At 40.2% G+C, this 19,000-nt stretch overlaps 1 protein-coding gene across 5 annotated transcripts in view; it reads right to left on the bottom strand.

The window, feature by feature from the left end:
- Positions 1-19,000, bottom strand: part of GNA14 (G protein subunit alpha 14) — a 225,565-nt gene that overhangs the window by 128,403 nt on the left and 78,162 nt on the right. The gene's annotated exons all lie outside the window — the stretch shown is intronic.

Below are 19,000 nucleotides of genomic sequence, written 5' to 3'. Positions count from 1 at the left end.
ACAAAGCTGGTAGAGAGGACTTATTCCTCGAAGCAGAAAATAACACAAAAAGGGGAAGCTCAAGTCCAGTCGGGGTAGTGAAGAAAGAGGGGACTGAGTGACTGAACAAAGTCTACTTATGCATAGTGGACGTCTCAGTGCTAGAAAGCACCTATTGGTGATTAAATTCTGCTGGAAAAGGTATAATAAAAAATTCTATACTTATTTCACTTTATTTAATCCATCTTTTCAACTCTTCTTAATATCATCACCTACAGTTTTGAAAATGTAACATCACTTTATATTTAGACTTTTTGTTTTGTATTTCAAAATGAAATTCCAAATAAGCCCTTTACCCCATTGGCTCATTTTAAGCGGCTTTTCCCCTAAATTGGTCATCACAGATCATGGGTTCTCCTACAGGCCTTACCTAGGTCATTGCAGGCCCAGTCAGACCCAGTCAGTACCAGCATCAGATTTCTTGACTTGTGGAGCAAAGATGGGAACTTGCTACCAAACGTCTACCCACCCACTTCAGAGTCTGTATGACACTAATCCAGCATTTGGACTGTTCAAACAGATGCATTAATTCAGTGGCAGGGGTTAAAGCATCAAAACCCTCACCATGCACAACTTCACAGCAAATAAAAACTTAAGAACTAAAACCAAATGAGGCAGGGCATCATTCAGCTGGGGAACATTATCAGCTGAACAATGAAACCTGATGCAGACCCATTTTACTCTTCAGAGCTCATGTTATAGACTATCATTAGTAGAGAGGCACTGAATTCATGTCAGTAGGATGTGAATCTGTTTCCATGGTGACAAGAGAGCAGGTCTTTAAACTCCAGGACAAATGAATGGAGTGTTCTCTAAATCAGGCAATTTCGGGATATTTTCAAGACAGATAATGGCTGTAAGTCTATCCAAACACTGATTTGTTTCATTTTATAGTACAGAGGAGGTCAATGATCTAGAAATGTAAGATAACTGCATCGTGAACCAATACTGACCCTGGATCAAGTGTAAAATACACCTGATTCCCTAGGGGACTTATCTGGTCGAATGAGATTACGTTGGCTTCACTCTGGATGGCACTCATTTTGACAGCCACACATTCAGGTAGGATTCAGCAAAATGAGAAACTGTAAGAGTTTTTAATACAAAATTTTTCCTATGAGTCTAATGAAAGTGATACTTGTACATACCAAAAACACTTGGTTTCATGTTTTCAAATGGTAAAAGGAGCTCATGTATCTAAGAAAATTCCTTTTGAAGTTACAATCCTTTACCTTGTGTACTGCCTATTGGACAGCTTTCTGTGGAGTACAATATTGGGGTCTGTGGCACTACACAAAGGTACTTCAAAAAGTTTGGGGAAAATGGTAATAAAAGTTGATTCTGGTGCAAGAAAATCTTGGAATCTATGCATGACTTTTTTAGAATATACTTCCATAACTGTGAGGACTTCTCATACCCATAGATTTCAAAACTCTTTGCACTGAAATCAAATTATCTTGTAATTTCATTCTCCATGAGTTTCCTGAAATATGCTTGTACTTACTACTAGGAAAAGGAGTGTAAAGTACCTCATTAATAATTTTCACACTGACTGCATGTTGAAGTGATATGTTAGAGGTACTGGATCAAATAAGACATTTTACCTGTTCCTCTTTATTAATGTAATGATTAGAAAATATTAAATTACTTACATGGCTCCCATTGTATCTCTATTGAATGGTTCCACTCTAAATATGGACATTCAGGCCACTTGCCACTCAACTTACATAAGAAACCACCACAATGGATGTCGTTACACAACGGTGGTTCTCAACAGGGGCCTATTTGGCAATCTCAGGACCCAGGGTTTTTTTTCGTTTGTTTTTTTGTTTTTTGTTTTGTTTTTTGTTTATTGACAGGCAGAGTGGACAGTGAGAGAGAGAGACAGAGAGAAAGGTCTTCCTTTGCCATTGGTTCACCCTCCAATGGCCGCCACGGCCGGCGCACCACGCTGATCCGATGGCAGGAGCCAGGTGCTTCTCCTGGTCTCCCATGGGGTGCAGGACCCAAGGACTTGGGCCATCTCAGGACCCAGTTTCGCCACAACGTGGGAATGCGGCTGGCATCACTGCATGGAGGCCAGTGATGCTGCCCCACATCCCACAGTGCACAGGACGGCCTCTCCAAACAAAGATTTCTGCCTGGCACCAAGCAATGAAGCAATGAAGCCGAGAAACCCGGCCGGCAGGAGTCCTTATCCACATGGAGGAAAGCCGCTCACAAGGAGCTCTGACGGCAGAGTCGCCTGTGCTGCTGAAGTTTTCAGCCATCTCACCTACGTGTGCTTCAGGTACATGTATCAGTCTCCTCTCCCATCAGCAGGACCTGAGAACACGCAAATTAACCTCCAACACATCAATAAGCACAGCTGAATGTTGGAGAGGCTGCAAAATGTCTACGAAACACTCTAGTTTCCTCTTGTCACCAACATGGAAGACTATGCCAATCAGAGCCCCACTGTTTTAAGCGACACTTCAGAGGTTTAATCCATCCCTATTTTAAAAATTGTCTTCTATGGTGCCAGAATACAATTTATCTTGGGCCGTGGTACTGTTAAGTTCGAACTAATTGGTCTATCTCTTTGTTTTTCAACTAATATCAAAATTTTAATCTTTGAGATTCAATCATCAACTGCTAACTAAAAAAGAAATTATTTGAAACTGTCTTACACCCAGTAACCTGAACTTCTGTTTTCCTAGTAAATACGATGCTTGGAATGACTCACATGTAGGAACTCCTAATACAAGCCATGTGCCCTGGAGCAGGTGCTCATTTTCAAACATATCGCATATTTATTAGTTATAGATGATTCTGCCAAATCAAGCAGTAGATAGAAATACAAGAGTACCTTTAGAAATCTGTGGAATATGCTATCAAAATAAAAGTTTTGATGTAAAAAATAAAAAATTCATGCATATAAGCGTCTTTAAAAAGTTCATGAAAATGCAAACTGTTCTGAAATCCACAGATGAAGGTGCCTTGTATGACTTCCACCACTAACACTGGATGAGTCTGTAAAGTACATCTTCATTATTTTTATTTATGATGGAGGAATGTATCCCCACTCTCCTTTCAACACAATGTTTAACTTTCTATATTTTATGTCCTGGGGGAATTGTTGACTTTGAAAATAAGCCTATTACATGGAAAGCCAAGACACTCTGGAAAAAAAAAAAAAAAAGACGACGACGACGACCTAAATGAAAGGTCTCTGCAAGTGAGATCCCAGTGGAAAGAAAGGTCATCAAAGAAGGAGGTACCTTTCTCTGAAGGGAGGAGAGAACTTCCATTCTGACTATGACCCTGCCTAAATATGATCAGAGCCTAGGGTGATTACTGATGCCATAAACAAGAGTGTCAATTTGTTAAGTCAACAACAGGAGTCACTGTGTACTTACTTCTCATGTGGGATCTGTCTTAATGTGTTGTCCAGTGTGAAGTAATGCTATAACTAGTACTGAAACAGTATTTTACATTTTGTGTTTCTGTGTGGGTGCAAACTGATGAAATATTTACTTAATATATACTAAATCAATCTTCTGTATATAAAGATAATTGAAAATGAATGTTGATGTGAATGGAATGGGAGAGGGAGCAGGAGATGGGAGGGGTGCGAGTGGGAGGGAAGTTATGGGGGGGGAAGCCATTGTAACCCATAAACTGTACTTGGGAAATTTATATTTACTAAATAAAAGTTAAAAAAAGAAGCCTATTAATAAACATTCTTGATAATTTAAGTGCACTGTGGTGCATCATCCTTAAGTCAAACTTTGTTTTCTTATATTACAAAAGCATTAATTTAGAATGCACTGTGTCCAGGAAGTTAACAGTCAATGGTCCGAATTTCTTTTTCTTACTACACTGTCCTCCCTAAAAACCTGTGTAAGCTCAGGTTTAACCAAACAAGAGCTTTAACTTTTTTATTGCATTAAAATAGTAATTCAATTTCTGGTGTACAAAATAGCAATAAACTGTAGTGACAGATCTTTTAGAAAAAAAGGTTTATTGTGACTTATTTTACACATATGTAGACAATGTTTACATACTTGTTATTTCAAAATAAACTGCAAGATATATTGACAATTTAGGTCATACCAACAGAATAAATAATCACGAATTTTAAAAGAAAAAAAAGAATTGTAATTTTTTGCATCAAAATAACTACCTTTCAATTCCATTTTCCAAGGACTTTTGGAAGTGATTTTGTATATTATAAATCTGTTATGCAAATCCAGAAGTGAAATTTATATGAAATGTAATGCTCCCATGTATTTGCATTTTATTTGGTCATATTTAGGAAACAAGGTTATTTACCCTCTCCAATTTCCAATTTTCATATTTGCAAAAAAGCCAATTTTAGCTCTCCCGGCTCACGTTCCAAGTTCTTTGCACAACATGCAAATGTCAAGGCCCTGTTACCCTCCTCTGCTGTGATCCTCCTCATGAAGTAATCTTAGCTTTCTTTCTGGAGTGAATTTGAATCCTGACTTTATTCTTGGTATTAACTGGAGTATGCAGAATGTGAATTCTTGAACCAATTACAGTTGCTTCTAACTAGTCACAATTTCCCCATGTCTTAAAACATGTATTGTTGTATGGGGCAATTTCAAGAACAAAACTATTTCACTATAGCCAGAAAACACCTGCGATAATTTGTGCCAGATTTCTGTCTAAAGTGATGTTTCCCGATTTGCCTATTTTTACCAAACATTTGGGTCCCTGCCACTCACACGGGAGGCCCTGAATGAATTCCGAGTTCCTGGCTTCAGCCTGTCCCAGCCCTCTTGTTGCAGATATTTAAGGAGTAAACAAGAGGATGGGAGATTTGCCTCTATGTCTCTCTACCTTTCAAACAAATAAAAATCAAAATTGCAGATCATAAAAATACAGTGGGGAATGGAGAAAGAGATGGAGAAAGTAGGAGGACGAAAGGGGGCTAGAACCTAAGCTCCTAAAGAAAGGGCATTGCCTTTCTTGTTTACGGCTCTGTCTTCAACTCTCACAAGTGGTGCCGGCCCCTGGAGCACAACTCAGATAACTGGAAGCAAGAATCCAAGATGGAGGAAAACAGCGACCCAGGTGAAAATGTAAGGGGCGACATCACAACTCTGACTCAGAAGCACGAATGAGGACCTGGCCAATGTCCAGCACGGGCTCGGCTGGTGGGGGTGGGCAGAGCCCCTCTCCATAGTCGTCCTTGGTGGGAAGTGCCGACTGAGCTTGCCTGAGGTACACGAGGCAGGGTGGGACCGGGAGCCTCTCAGCCCATCAGGGGTTCGTCATCCACCAAGCTGGGGAGAAGTCTGCAGACAAGGCCTAGAGGCTGCCAGCTCACCCCCTTCCACAGGCCTAAAGGAGGGAGCCAAGATGCCAGAAACCCTAATGGGGTGCAATTCGGCCAGCGGATGCCATGCCACTTCTGAGACCAGCAGGGGTCTCTGCGCCTTGATGCTTGCAGGTAGAACGTCAAGGCAGGCAGGTTTCGCCAATGCCCAGGCAGAAACCAGCTTTCATGATCAACCCAAGCCTCATACACTCAGTCTCCAATTTTGTTAAAGGGCTCTACTGCCCCAGAAGCATTGGGAGCTGAATGTCCAGCCTTGTGAACCTTTTCTGCCTCTTCCTGTTTGCTTTTAAATGGGATCGGAAAAAAAAATCCTTTCCCTGGAAGAGGGTGCTTGCGCTTACTCTTGCCGTTAATTCAAGTCTTGAACACCTCTTTCCTTGATCCTAGTGGTGAGCTCGTGTCTAGAGAGGCCATGGGGACTGTGGTCCTGTTCACATAGCAGCAAAGGCACAGAGAGCCTTGGCACTTGGGTTTCCAAGATGGCACACATTGTGAACACTGCCAGGTGTGCTGCAGCCACTCCCCTCCAGGGCTGGAGGGGCCAGCATCATCCCACCCAACAGCTTCTAGAGTACCTACTATGTGCCAGGTAACATTAACTGACTGCACACAAGATGGACATGGTCTCTGCTCCCCAGGGCTACAGGGTGGATATGGCTTGAGTGCGTCCTCTGAAGGCTCATGAGCAGAAGCTTGGTCCCCAGTATGGTAGTGCTGGGGTACTGAAACCTTTAAAAGGTGGAACCTAGTGCAGGGTACCTTCCTTGGGTCTTCGCATGCTGGTCTCATGAAATACACCAATTCTTGAAAGAATGGGTTGTTAAACCAAGATGCATGTCCTCTGCTCACTTTCTTGCTCCTATCTCACCATGTCTGACCTCTCCTCTTCTACATGCACCTGAGCCAGGTGCCATCCGCCAGGAGGCCCTCACCAGAGCCAAGCAGATGCTGGTCACATGTCCTTGGACCTCTGAACTGTGAGCTACAGAGACCTCTTTTGTTTATGAAGTACCCAGGCTCGGGTATTTTATCACAATAAAATGAGGACTAAAAGTGAGGGAGAAACATCCAAGATGACTTCAGAGTGCAGTTACTGCTACAGATGGGGTCACTCTGGGAAGAACCAAGCAAGAAGGAATGAAGGGCCAAGGCTACTGTGCACTTCAGTTTCTCCCTGGGTTCAGTCCATTTCAGGAGGTCTGTGTCTGACTCTCTAAACCAGAAGGAAAAACACACTGTAAAAAGAGCCATGTCTTCTGGCAGGAATGTATTTTTCTTGACATAAATTATTCAAGTGAAATGTCTATAAATCTGGGAGACAAGAATTTCTATTTTGATTAGCTTTTGTTGTTACTGTTATTCATTTGGGGAGGAGGAAGGAGCATGTACTTAAGGCAGAAAAATATATTTTTTCCTTAATTCTAAGGAATTCTAATTTTTATCCAAATTTGTAATGTCTTTACTGAGTTATAATCTATAAACCAAAAATGTCTACCCATTTAACGTGTATGATTCAATGGTTACATGACTATTTACTAAGCTGCATAAAAATCACCATGACCTCATTTTAGAACACCCTTGTTACCCCAAAAGAAACTTACCAATTATCAGTGACACCCAATATCCACCATTCCAGCTCAGACAGCCACTATACACTTGGTCTCCATTGATTGGTCTATTCAAACATTTCCTATGTGGAATCATTAACATGTGGTCTTTCATGGCCGGCGTCTTTGATCTAGCATAATGTTTTCTGAAATTCAACTACATTGTAGCACGTATCAGATATTTTTCCCCTTTCTGTGCCAAATAGTGTTATATTGTAAGGATATACCACATTGTCCTTGTTCACCCACCAATTCATAGACATTTGGGTTGTTTCCAGTTTCTAGATCTTGTGAGGAATACTGATATGAACCTTCATGTACAAATTTTATGCAGATGCATGTTTAAGTTTTCTTGGGTATATACCCAGGAATGGACTTGCTGGGTCATATAGTTGCTCTATGCTTCACCTCTTGGATCTGTCAAAGCATTTTTTTTAAAGTAGTTGTATCATTTTTCACTTCCACTAATGATATCTTGGTCCCTACACTGAGTGTTTCTGAAATAAGGGTACAACTTACATTATTGTGCATATTTAATATCATTTGCCACTTCATATTTTTAATAGCTGTTATTTAATTAATAGCATCCCAGAAAAATGAGAAATAGAATAATAAGCTTTTGACTGAGACCCAAGTTAAGTGCTAGGCACACTTTGTTTGATGCTCACTTACACTGTGAGGGAGTCATTACCTCATTTTATAGATGAGCAAATTGAGGTTCAAAAACCGGGCTATAGTTGCTTAGCTACTACTGCTGTACAATGGTTGTTTCTAGCTGGGTCAGTTTTCTGCCAAAATCCAATTCTGTTCAACACTTTCAAGCTATTGTTCAGAGACAAGCAAAGGGTAACGTGGACATTCTATGATTTCACAACCTACAAGACAGATAATTACATAAATACTTGAACACTAGAGAGGCTGTGATAAGTAGTTAATAAGAGAAAACTGACAAGTATTCTGGGAGAGGATTCGAGATGGCTGAATATTGAAAAGCAGCACGGCCCTGAGCCACAGACAGACACCAGGAAAAAAAAAAAAAGGCCCATGTTCCCAGGGGACTTAAAGAAATTTTTCAGAACAGAAGAGACTGCGTGGGGCATCAAGGAGAGAGGACAGACACCCCACGGATGCTGACCACACTGCCAGCCACCCCTGCATACATGACCAGCTCCTTGCTGAGAAGTACCATCTTGCCAAGAGAAAGTAGGAAGAAGGTACCACAGTCCCTGCCACCGGCAACTTGAACTGGGGAGAATTCCATAGTCCCCATGGACTTCAAGTCCAGACTTCAGAGCTGAAAGGGATCTGAGCAACTACTTTGCTCCAAAAATGGAAGCCATATTGTCTCCCTCAGCTTGCTGGGGTAGAATTGCTGCTGGATTCTGTTCTAACTCAGGGGACAGTGAGCAGTCCCACTGATGCTGAGGGCAACTAGAATGGAAACAAGGGAAGTTAACAGAGTGGAAAGTAGATCCTCTGCACCCTGTGGCTATGGTAGTTCTCGGCATAAGCCCCAGAACTATGGCAGTCACAGGCTGTGGCTGGATTCCCGTGCACCCACCCAGCCTGACTGCAGAAGCTCAGAGCTACTCGCATACTGGGGCAGACCTCATAATAGGGCCAGGAGATGCACTACAGAATGTAGTAGAAAACCGATTCAATCAAACAGCAGAAAGTTCCCCAACTTGGAAAAAAGATATGGACATTCAAGTACAGGAAGTTCGTGCAACTACAAATAGGCATGATCAGGACAGGTCCTCACCACAACACCAAGCCAAACTCTCAAAAGAAAGCATACAGAGAATATTCTAAAATTTTCAGGAGAGAAACATGTCACTTCTAAAGGCTCCAATCAGAGTAACAGATTTCTCAACAGGATTCTCTACTACAGGGCAGGGGAGAACAGATACCGTCCAAGTTTGAAAAGAAAAAACTGCCAACCCCAAATACTTTACCCAGCAAAGATCTCATTCATAAATTAAGGTAAAATAAAGACCTTCCAAGACAAGCAAAAACTGAAAGAATTTTACACCACCCACTCAGCCTTACAAATTATACTTACTTAAGTATTACATACAGAAACAGATGAAGACAATTAGCTTCAAGAAAGAAGGTGCAAGCAGAAAACATAGTAAAACAGACATTTGAAACAAACAATATTTATGGGGAAATAAGACCAAGTCATTATTTACCAATAATAACCTTGAATGTAAATGGATTAAATTCCTCTGTTGAAAGATACAGACTTACTGTGTGGATTAAAAAAAAAATCTATACACTGGCTATAACAAACACACTTCACCAAAACACACACACACACAGAATGAAAGTGAAAGGATGGGAAAAGATTCCATGCAAGTGAAAATCAAAAATGAGCAAGAGTAGCTATCTTAATATCAGACAAAATAGAAATTAAGGTAAAAACTGCTGAAAGAGACAAAGAAGGGGCCTGTGGTGTCAGGTTAAGCTGCCGATTTTGTGCCACCATCCCATATGGGCGCTGGTTCAATTTCTGGCTGCTCCACTTCCAATCTAGTTCCCTGCTAATGCAGCTGGGAAAAGCAGCAGAGAGGGGCTGGCGCTGTGGTGTAGGAGGTAAAGCTGCGGCCTGCAGTGCCAGCATCCTGTATGGTTTGGGCTCTAGTTCGAGTCCCAGCTGCTCCACTTCTGATCCGGCTCTCTGTTATGGCCTGGGAAAGCAGTGGAAGTTGGCCCAAGTCCTTGGGCCTCTGCAACAGCATGGGAGATCCGATAGAAGCTCCTGGCTCCTGGCTTTGGACCAGTGCAGCTCTGGCTCTTGCAGCCATCTGGGGAGTGAAAAAGCAGGTGGAAGACCTCTTTCTCGCTCTTTCTCTTTCTGCCTCTCTCTCTCTCCATCTTTCAAATAAATAAATCTTTTTAAAAAAGCAGCAGAGGATGCCTCAAGTCCTTGGGCCCTTGCAGCCATGTGGGAGACCCCAAAAGAAGCTCCTGGCTTTGGCCTAGCCCAGCCCCAGCAATTGCGGCCATTTGGGGAGTGAACCAGAAGATGAAGATTGGTCGATCTCTAACTCTGCTTTTCAAATAAATAAATTAATTAAACAATGTAGTCCTCCTGAAGAAAAAATTGATCATTTTCAAAAAAGAGAAAAAGAAGGTTATTACGTAATGATTAAGGGATCAGTTCAACAAGAAGATGTGACTATAGTAAATATTTATGCACTCAGTGCTAGGGAACCCAGTTTTATAAAACAAGAGTCAATGGATCCAAAGGGAGATATAGCTCCAAACAATGGGGACTTCAACACTCCACTTTAATCCATAGACAGATCAACCAGACAAAACATCAAAGAAACAGAGCTAAACTACACTATAGATCAAATGGATATAACAGGTATCCACAGCACATTCTATGCCGTAACTGCAGAATACACATTCTTTTCAATCAGTGCTGTAACATTCTCTAGGAAAGATCATATACTAGGCAACAAAATAAGTCAACAAACTCAATAAATTTGAAATCATACAGTGAGTGTATCTTTTCTGACTACAATGGAATGATCTGTAAATCAACAACAAAAGAAACTCTGGGAAATATTAAACACATGGAGACATACTTATGAATGAACAGTGTGTCATAGAAGAAATTAAAAGGGATGAAAATGAAAACACAACATATCAAAACATGAGATACAGCAAAAGTAGTGTTAAAAAGAAAGTTTATAGCATTTATTGTCTACAAAAAAAATTGGAAAGGTACCAAATAATCTAACAATGCATCTCAAGGATGTACAAAAACAAAAATAAAGCAACATTAGTATAAGAAAAAACTAAAATACAGAAGATCAGCAAGAGAGACCTCAATTTTTGGAAAAATAACATTGATAAACCATGGGTCCAACCAACCAAGGAAAAAGGGGAAAAAACCTAAATAAATAAAATCAGAGTTGCAAAAGAATATATTATATATAAACAATCATTTGGAATTATTACAATTATATACCAACAAACTGGAAAATCTTAAAGAAATTGGATAGATGGCTGGACATACATAGCTTACCAAAATTGAGGATTGAGGACACAGAAAACCTGAATATACCAATAACCAAGGCTAAGTTGGAGTCAGTATTATGAGCCTCCCAACAAAGAAAGGTCAATGACTGGATGGCTTCACTGCTGAATTCTACCAAACTTTTAAGAAAGAACTAGTATTGGAAGAATCACGATGCTCCTAAAATTGTATATATGAAATGCATGAAGTTTTTACACCTTAAATAAAAGGATTCTGGGTAAAAAAGAAAAACTAGTATCAATTCTTCTTAAACTATTCAAAACAACTGAAAGGAAAGGAACGCTTCCAAACTCATTATATGAGGTCAGAATTGCCTTTATTTCAAAGCCACATAGAGATAACAAAAAATAGACCAATATCCCTGATGAACATAGATGCAAAAATTCAACAAAATACTAGCAAATCAAATCCAACAACACATCAAAGAGATCATCCACCCTGATCAAATGGGATTTATCCCTGGATGGTTCAACATATGCAAATCAGTAAACATAGTTACACCACATCAAAAAAATTGATTAAAATGAATATGATTATCTAACAGATACAGAGAAAGCATTTGATAAAATATAGCACCCTCTCATAGTAAACATCTTAAAAACTGGATACAGAAAGAACATACCTTAACACAATAAAGGCAATATATGTAAAACCCACAGCCACCACCATATGGAATTGGGAAAAGCTGTAAACATTTCCATTAAGATCTGGAACCAGACAAGGATGCATACTCTCACCACTATTATTCAATATAATTCTGGAAGTTGTAGCCAGAGCCATTAGGTAAGAAAAAGAAAGCAAAGGGATACAAACTGGAAAAGAAGTCGTCAAATTATCCCTGTTTGCAGATGACATAATCCTTTATATTGGGGCACCAAAAGACTCCACTAAGACTATTAGAACTCATAAGAGAAAAATCAGCAAAGTTGGAGTACATAAAATCTACACAAAAAAATCAATAGCATTCTTATACACCAACAATGTTGTGGCTGAGAAGAACTTGTACAATCAGTCCCATTCACAATAGCTACAAAAAAATTAAATGCCTTGGGATAAATTTAACCAAGAATGTAAAAAAATCTCAACAATTATAAAACATTAATGAAAGAAATGTAAGGCACAAAAAAATGGAAAAATCTTCCATACTTATGGATTGAAAGAATTATGTCATAAAAATGTCCATACCACTCAGGGCAATGTATAGATTCAATGTGATTTCAATCAAAATTACAAGGACATTTATTCACAGAACTAGAAAAAGCAATCTTAAAATTCATATGAAAACACAACAGACTTCAAATAGCAAAACAATCTAACAATAAAAACAAAGCTGGAGGCATCACAATACCAGATTTTAAGACATACTACAGGGTTTTTATAACAAAATTTATCAGTACTGGCACAAAAATGGATATGCAGACCAACAGAATAGAAATCCCAGAAATTAATAAACACATCTGCAACCAACTGATCTTTGACAAATCAGCTAAAATCATTTCCTGGAGAAAGCAGTCTTTTCAAGAAATGGTGCTGGGAAAACTTGATATTCACATACACAACTTTGAAACAAGACTACTACCTTATATCAAATACAAAAATCAACTCACAGTGGATCAAGGATCTAAACCTAAGACATGAAACCATCAAGTTACTAGAGGAAAACACAGGGGAAATGCTGCAATACACTGGCCTAGGCAAAGACTTCTTAGATAAGACTCCAAAAGCACAGGCAATAGAAGCAAAAATAGATAAATGGGATTACACCAAGCTAGCTAAGAAGCCTCTGTACAGCAAAGAAAACAATTGACAAAGTAAAGAGGCAAGTGACAGAATGGGAGAAAAGCTCTCTGCAACCTACACGTCTAATAAAGGATTATTATCCAGAACTTAAAAGGATCCCAAGAAAGTCACCACCAACAAAGCAAACAAGAGCATTAAGAAATGGGCAAAGGATTGGAACAGGCATTTTTCAAAGGATGAAATACAGGCATTTTTCAAAGGATGAAATACAAGCAGCCAACAGAAACTTGAAAACAAACAAAAAACTCACTATCATTAACCATCAGGCAAATGCAGATAAAAACCACAATGAGGTATCACCTCACTATGGTTAGAATGGCTGTTTTCCAAAAACAAACAACAAGCTTGTGGAGAAAAAGGTATCCTAATAGGTGTTGGTAGAAATGCAAAGTAGTACAACCATTATGGAGAACAGTATGGAGATTCTTCAGAAAACTAAAAACCCTGTGACCCAGACTCTCCTAGGAATATATTCAGAGGAAATAAAGCCAGCATATGAAAGAGACATCTGCACTCCCATGTACAGTTCAATTTATAATAGCAAAGATATGGAATCAACCTAGATGTCCATCAACTGATGATTAAAGAAAATGCAGTGTATATATATACATGGTGGAATACAACTTGGACATAAAAACAAATGGCATTTGCAACAAAATGGACACAACTGCAAATCATTATATTAAGTGAAATATGCCAACCCCAGGAACACAATATTACATGTTTTCTCTTATTTGTGGAATATAGAGAGTATAAAGATTATGTTCATGTCCTACTAGTGGTTAGTTATAAATATTGCTTTATTGAATCATACCATGTAAACAACAATGCACTCAAACTCCATTTATGATCATTGTCATGAATCCCTCACTGTGCAAGGAGTCTCTTTTCAAGAAAAAAAATAGTATATATGTGTGTGTATATAATGTCTACATTTGAAGTTAATGAATGTGTCTAAATATTTTTAAAATGTAAAATGCCAAGTGTTCTGGATGAGGCAGAAATTAGAATTGATGGAGGAAATATTAGAAGCTGTCTGAGATAAGGATTTGAGGCAAGATTGTGCTATATGGGGCAACATCTTAAATCACTGATGTATGACTGCACCATCCAGTAAGGCAGCCACTGACTCTGTGGGCACTGAGCACCTGACATCTGGCTGCTCCATCTGGGAAGTACTCTGACTACACCCTGGATTTCAAAGACAATATTAAAAGACAGCAAAATTTCACACAATAACTTTTATACCAAGTACACGTTAAACTGATATTATTTTGGATATACATTGGGTTAAATAGAATTTCACCCTTTTTAACTTTAAGAAGTTGGAAAAATTATGTATGTGGCTGGCCTAATTTCTATTGGATGACACTACTCAGAGATAAAAATGGCAGAGAATATGCTGCAAAAACTGTTATTAAAAAGGTCAGAAGGTAAAAGGAGAAAAACATGAGAAAGAAACCAGGGTCATACTAGTAAGGGCTCAAATGCCCTACAATGCCAAGTGCTTCGAGCCGTGGGATGGCTTTCATAGGAAGTCAAAGGTTTTGATGAGTGAAAAATCAGGTATCTCAGTCTATGTAGTCTATAAAGGTGACTGTGATGACAAGACAGACCAAAACCAACCTCCTCCACCCCACAACAAGTCCAAATTCATAAAAATGCTCAGTCAAAAGCACCACCACAAAAACACACAGCCAAACCCAGAGGCAAGAAAAGGCAGGCCCGGCTGCAGTGAATAGAATGAGCTGTCAGGGCATGGGATAGAGCAGCTCAGAGGCAACGGACCAGACAGGCCGACAGAGCTGGGGTCAGGGACCTGGGTCACTGCCCGGCCTACATAGTTGACCCCTACATCTATTCGTTCTGCATCTGTGGATTAAAATAGCTGAAGATTGAAAATGCACTTTAAAATACTGTGTCTGTTCTAAACACATGCAGCCTTTTTTTCTTGTCATTATTCCCTAAACAAGAGTGCAACAACTATTTACATAGCATTTACATTGTATTAGGAATTATATGTAATCTAGAGATGATTTAAGGATTACAGAGGATGCGAGGATATAACATGCAAATACTGTGGTATTTTATGTAAGAGACTTGCTCTTCTGAGGATTCTTTATCTGGAGCGATCCTGGACCCCACCAGCCATAGATGCAAAGAGATAACTGTAAGTGGACAGGAGAGAGAGTGACCTAGTGGGAAGAGATTCCACAGATATAGGTAAGTAGCGGGAAGAAGCACAGAGCCAGGTTAGGCAAAGAGGATCCCAGATGGAGGCAGCGAAGGAAAGAACTGCAGCCGTTCTCCAGATACTTGGAATGACCCACAAGGCAGCTACAGAGCTGTTTGGAGCAGCAGCAGGCAGCTGAGGACACATCTGGTGCTGCTGCCACCGGGACAGAGAGCAAAGTGTTCATGTTGCTGAGCACAGAGAGCCCACGCTGCCACCAGATCCCAGAAACACCATTGTCTCACCCCCCGACTGTAGCCTGCATCAGAAGTTGCTGAGGGTCAAATGCACAGAGGTGACCAGTAAGGCTGAAGGAGTGAAGCCTCAACCAGGACTCCAGCATGGGGACGGGAGAAGTGCAACCAGAGCTGGATGAACCAGGAGACCAGAGGCGGCTGAGCGATGGGGCCCAGGTCCAAACAAATCCTGCACAGAGCACTGGCCAGTCTGTGCTCTCAGCAGTTAGACATTTAAATGGATGGCGAGCTCTCGTAAGCCCATTTCCCGTTGGGGGAAAGGTAAGGAAATACTAAAAGTGACCTAGCCAGTGGCTATCCTCCAACTCTGGCTCTTCAATTCTCACCATTCATTCACTTAACCTTTCCATTGTTCCTTTGATGTGCCGGGTCCTGGAAGATGAGAGTATGAGAGAAAGACAAAGTAGAATGAGCAATGTATTTAATCTAAGACTTAAGTTCATGTTCTAAGAATTCTAAGTCAATGAACATGAGGTCCCTGTTAGTGAACAGGCCAAGAAATGGTCCTTGGTCTTCCTATTCAAGGTCTGGCAGAAGGGCACGGTGGGAATGAAGCAATTCAGGAATCCTTGACTGCTACCAAGATGTCCTATTATGGGAGACTGTGTTTTCCAGAGAGCACACCTCACTGTGCGAGTGTTGGTATTCCAGCAACACTGAGGAGCAGCTGGCTGGGACCACAGGGCCTGGGGGAGCCCCTCAACAGGGAGATTAGGAAGGACCTTCACACATTCTCGGCTAAGGAGGAGAGTCAGGTTATCCTGAAAAGTACATCCTGGTCTTCACTCACACTGAGTGAAATTTTGGCAAGTTATAAGGAATTAACGAAAGGAGCATCACAGGCCGACGTGAATGTTTCTCAAGGAAGTAAGATCAGAGCAAAGGAGCAGACTCGACTCAGCGAGGAAGAATCATGGAACGCATCAGTGGAAGGATGTAGCTGGGGAAATAAATCCAAAAACTACTTTCTGCTTTCTTGGATACTCCTACCTGTTGACATTTCTCTTTCCTGCTCTTTCTTCTTTATAAAGTTAAAGCAAATACATATTTTACAGGGTATATATCAAGACAGGAACACCAAGTGGGCCCAAATTGGTATCTTACAAGAGATAGCTTTGTTTCAATATGCAATAAACTGATTTATAATCTGATCTGTGATCCAGCTTTTTAAAATATTCATAACAGAATCAGTGTAATTAGAAACTGAAGTTGACAAACTACAAATAAAAGTCAAGTTAGTTTAAATTAGCCCAGGTAACTGAGCCCAAAGGAATTAAATACTGTTAAAACAATAATTAGCCTAAAAGGCATCTTATGCCTTAGAAACAATGCAAAATTCTGTTATCCATGTGTCTCCTGGGAGCCTCTGCACATTTTAAAACGAGGTCAGGCCAGATCCAATTAGCATGCTCCCAAATGCTTTGGGGTCATAATTTAATGAGTTGTAGCAATAATTTACTAAGTGTTCTATTGTGGCTTCATGGATATACTATTTCAGGTAGACAAGCATAGGTTTATAGAACTAGGTGACTGTGCAAAATCAATATTTAGTAATAATATCTCAACTAAAGTTGAATTCTGTTACTGTAATTCTCTGCTTGAAAATACTTTTATCAACCTGTTGATGCTTCTAGAAAAATAATCTAAGTTGAATGCTTTGGCCTAATAGATGTTGTGTTGCAGGAAAGAGGAGCAAACGGAATGAAGATCTAGGTTTCAGTTTCCACTGAAATACAACAGATCAAGCGACTGAACGAAAATACACCAGCTACATTTCAGGTCAACTGAATTCCAATGTCTTGGGGACAGGTCCCAGACACTGATTTTGGTTTTTGAGCTCCCCAGATAGTTAAAGTTGAGAATCTCTACTCTAGAAACAAGTCCCCCTTACTGCCTACAAATGGCTACTTCCTGTTGACTTTTAAGTCTGGAGAGCTTTAGAAGATGACCAGATATTTTTATTTAATTTATCCTGTTGGTAGGGCTGGACATTAGGTTGGGATATTTAAAGCTCTTCATGTGATTTTAATGTGAAACCAAGGATAAGAATTGCAATTCAATGGCCACACAGCCATCCCTAATCCTCCTTTCACACTAGAAGTGGCAGGACCAAAATTGGGGTGTGGGGGCAGTAGAGGTATGTGGAGGCATAATCCAGGGTGCTAAAATACTCTTATTTTATTGAATCTTAATTTTTAACAGTTATAAGCATTATTTGTAAACACTAAAATATTTTCTACTGTTGTATATTTTAAAAATAAGACCTATCAAAATATCTTACTTGTCAATGATCTAAAAACCTACTCTTTCACAGAACTGCAACTTTTATGGAAATGTTATGTTCCATGACTTTCCCTAGCAACAACTTGGTAATAAGAATTGAATGAATGCTATAAACATTCCCCAATTTATGACTGTTCTCAGAACTAGAGAAAATTTTCCCAGAGTAAATGACATTATGAATAGAAGTCTGATCTGCTAATCTGAAAACATCAGAACCCCACCTCATCAGCAAAATAATTTAGAAATGCATGCCTGTTCCTTGTTAAGTCCCAATGTCTCCCATGAGGCAATGTCACGTGTGTGCACAGAAATCCAATACATCACATAGAAACATGCTTCAGGACAGTCATATTCCTAATCCTCTGCATGCAACTGGAAATTTAAGGATTTAGACACTTCCTAATATGCAGATCCACAGGCTGTTTGAAAAGTTAATGGGGGAAAACTGCTCATCTTAAGCTAAAATTACTCAAGAAGTCACTTCACTTACAACCAACTTGTTTGAGCTTAAACACCTGAACTTAATGCTTTGGGGGAAATGAAAGTAAGTTGGTGCTCCATGCTTTCTCAAACATGCCCCACTTCACAGATAGAATTTCAGACACATGTCATTTCCTATTCAAAGGTCAGAGGTTTGCTGATATGGTTAAGAGAACAATAAAACTGTTCAGTTCTCAGAGCTCGACCATAGATCTTCCTTCATCTACACAGGCATTTAATGAGTGGGTTTCATAAACTCGACTTTTAGTGGATTCAGGTCAAGGAGTTTCCAAAAGCTCACCAATTTGATCATACTCAAATGGTCGAGCAACCCTCCCCCTTAGACTGTCATCTGCAAGAAAAGACTTCTGGGGCGGCATTGTGACACTGCAGATAATGTTGCTGCCTGCGACACCAACCTGCCACACGGCTACCAGTTTGAGACCTGGCTGCTCCACTTCCAATCCAGCTCCCTGCTAACGTGCCCGGGAAAGCAGCAGAAGATGGCCCAAGTATTTGGGCCTTTGCACCCACGTGGTGTAGGATTTGGAGTCCGTAGCTTGCTAAATGCCGGTCTCTCTTCTGTACGCTGGCTGCTTGCTTGCCTGCTATGCTCCCTTGGAATTTATGACCTCCTGCCCCCCACTAGCTCCCCCTGGAATTTATGGCCCGATGCTTCCCACCAGTTCTTCCCTGTGCCATCTCCATTGTGTGGCCTTCCCACCACATCACGTATATAGTCTTTACGTTTAAATGAACCAATGAACATGTTAGGTCCCAATACCTTGCTATATAGAGAATAAGAAGGTAGCCTACCTAGGAGATGACCTGCACCCTTGTAAGTGTGAGGCTATAAAAACCTCTCTTATGCAAATGAGAGGGCTTTTTGCCTGTGCATTACTA

The sequence above is a fragment of the Oryctolagus cuniculus genome, chromosome 1, assembly GCF_051225735.1.
Source record: "Oryctolagus cuniculus isolate XC-2025 breed Fujian yellow rabbit chromosome 1, ASM5122573v1, whole genome shotgun sequence".
Taxonomy (NCBI): Eukaryota; Metazoa; Chordata; class Mammalia; order Lagomorpha; family Leporidae; genus Oryctolagus; species Oryctolagus cuniculus.
Note: the sequence above shows the minus strand (reverse complement) of the source record. Positions and strands in the feature narration are given on the sequence as shown.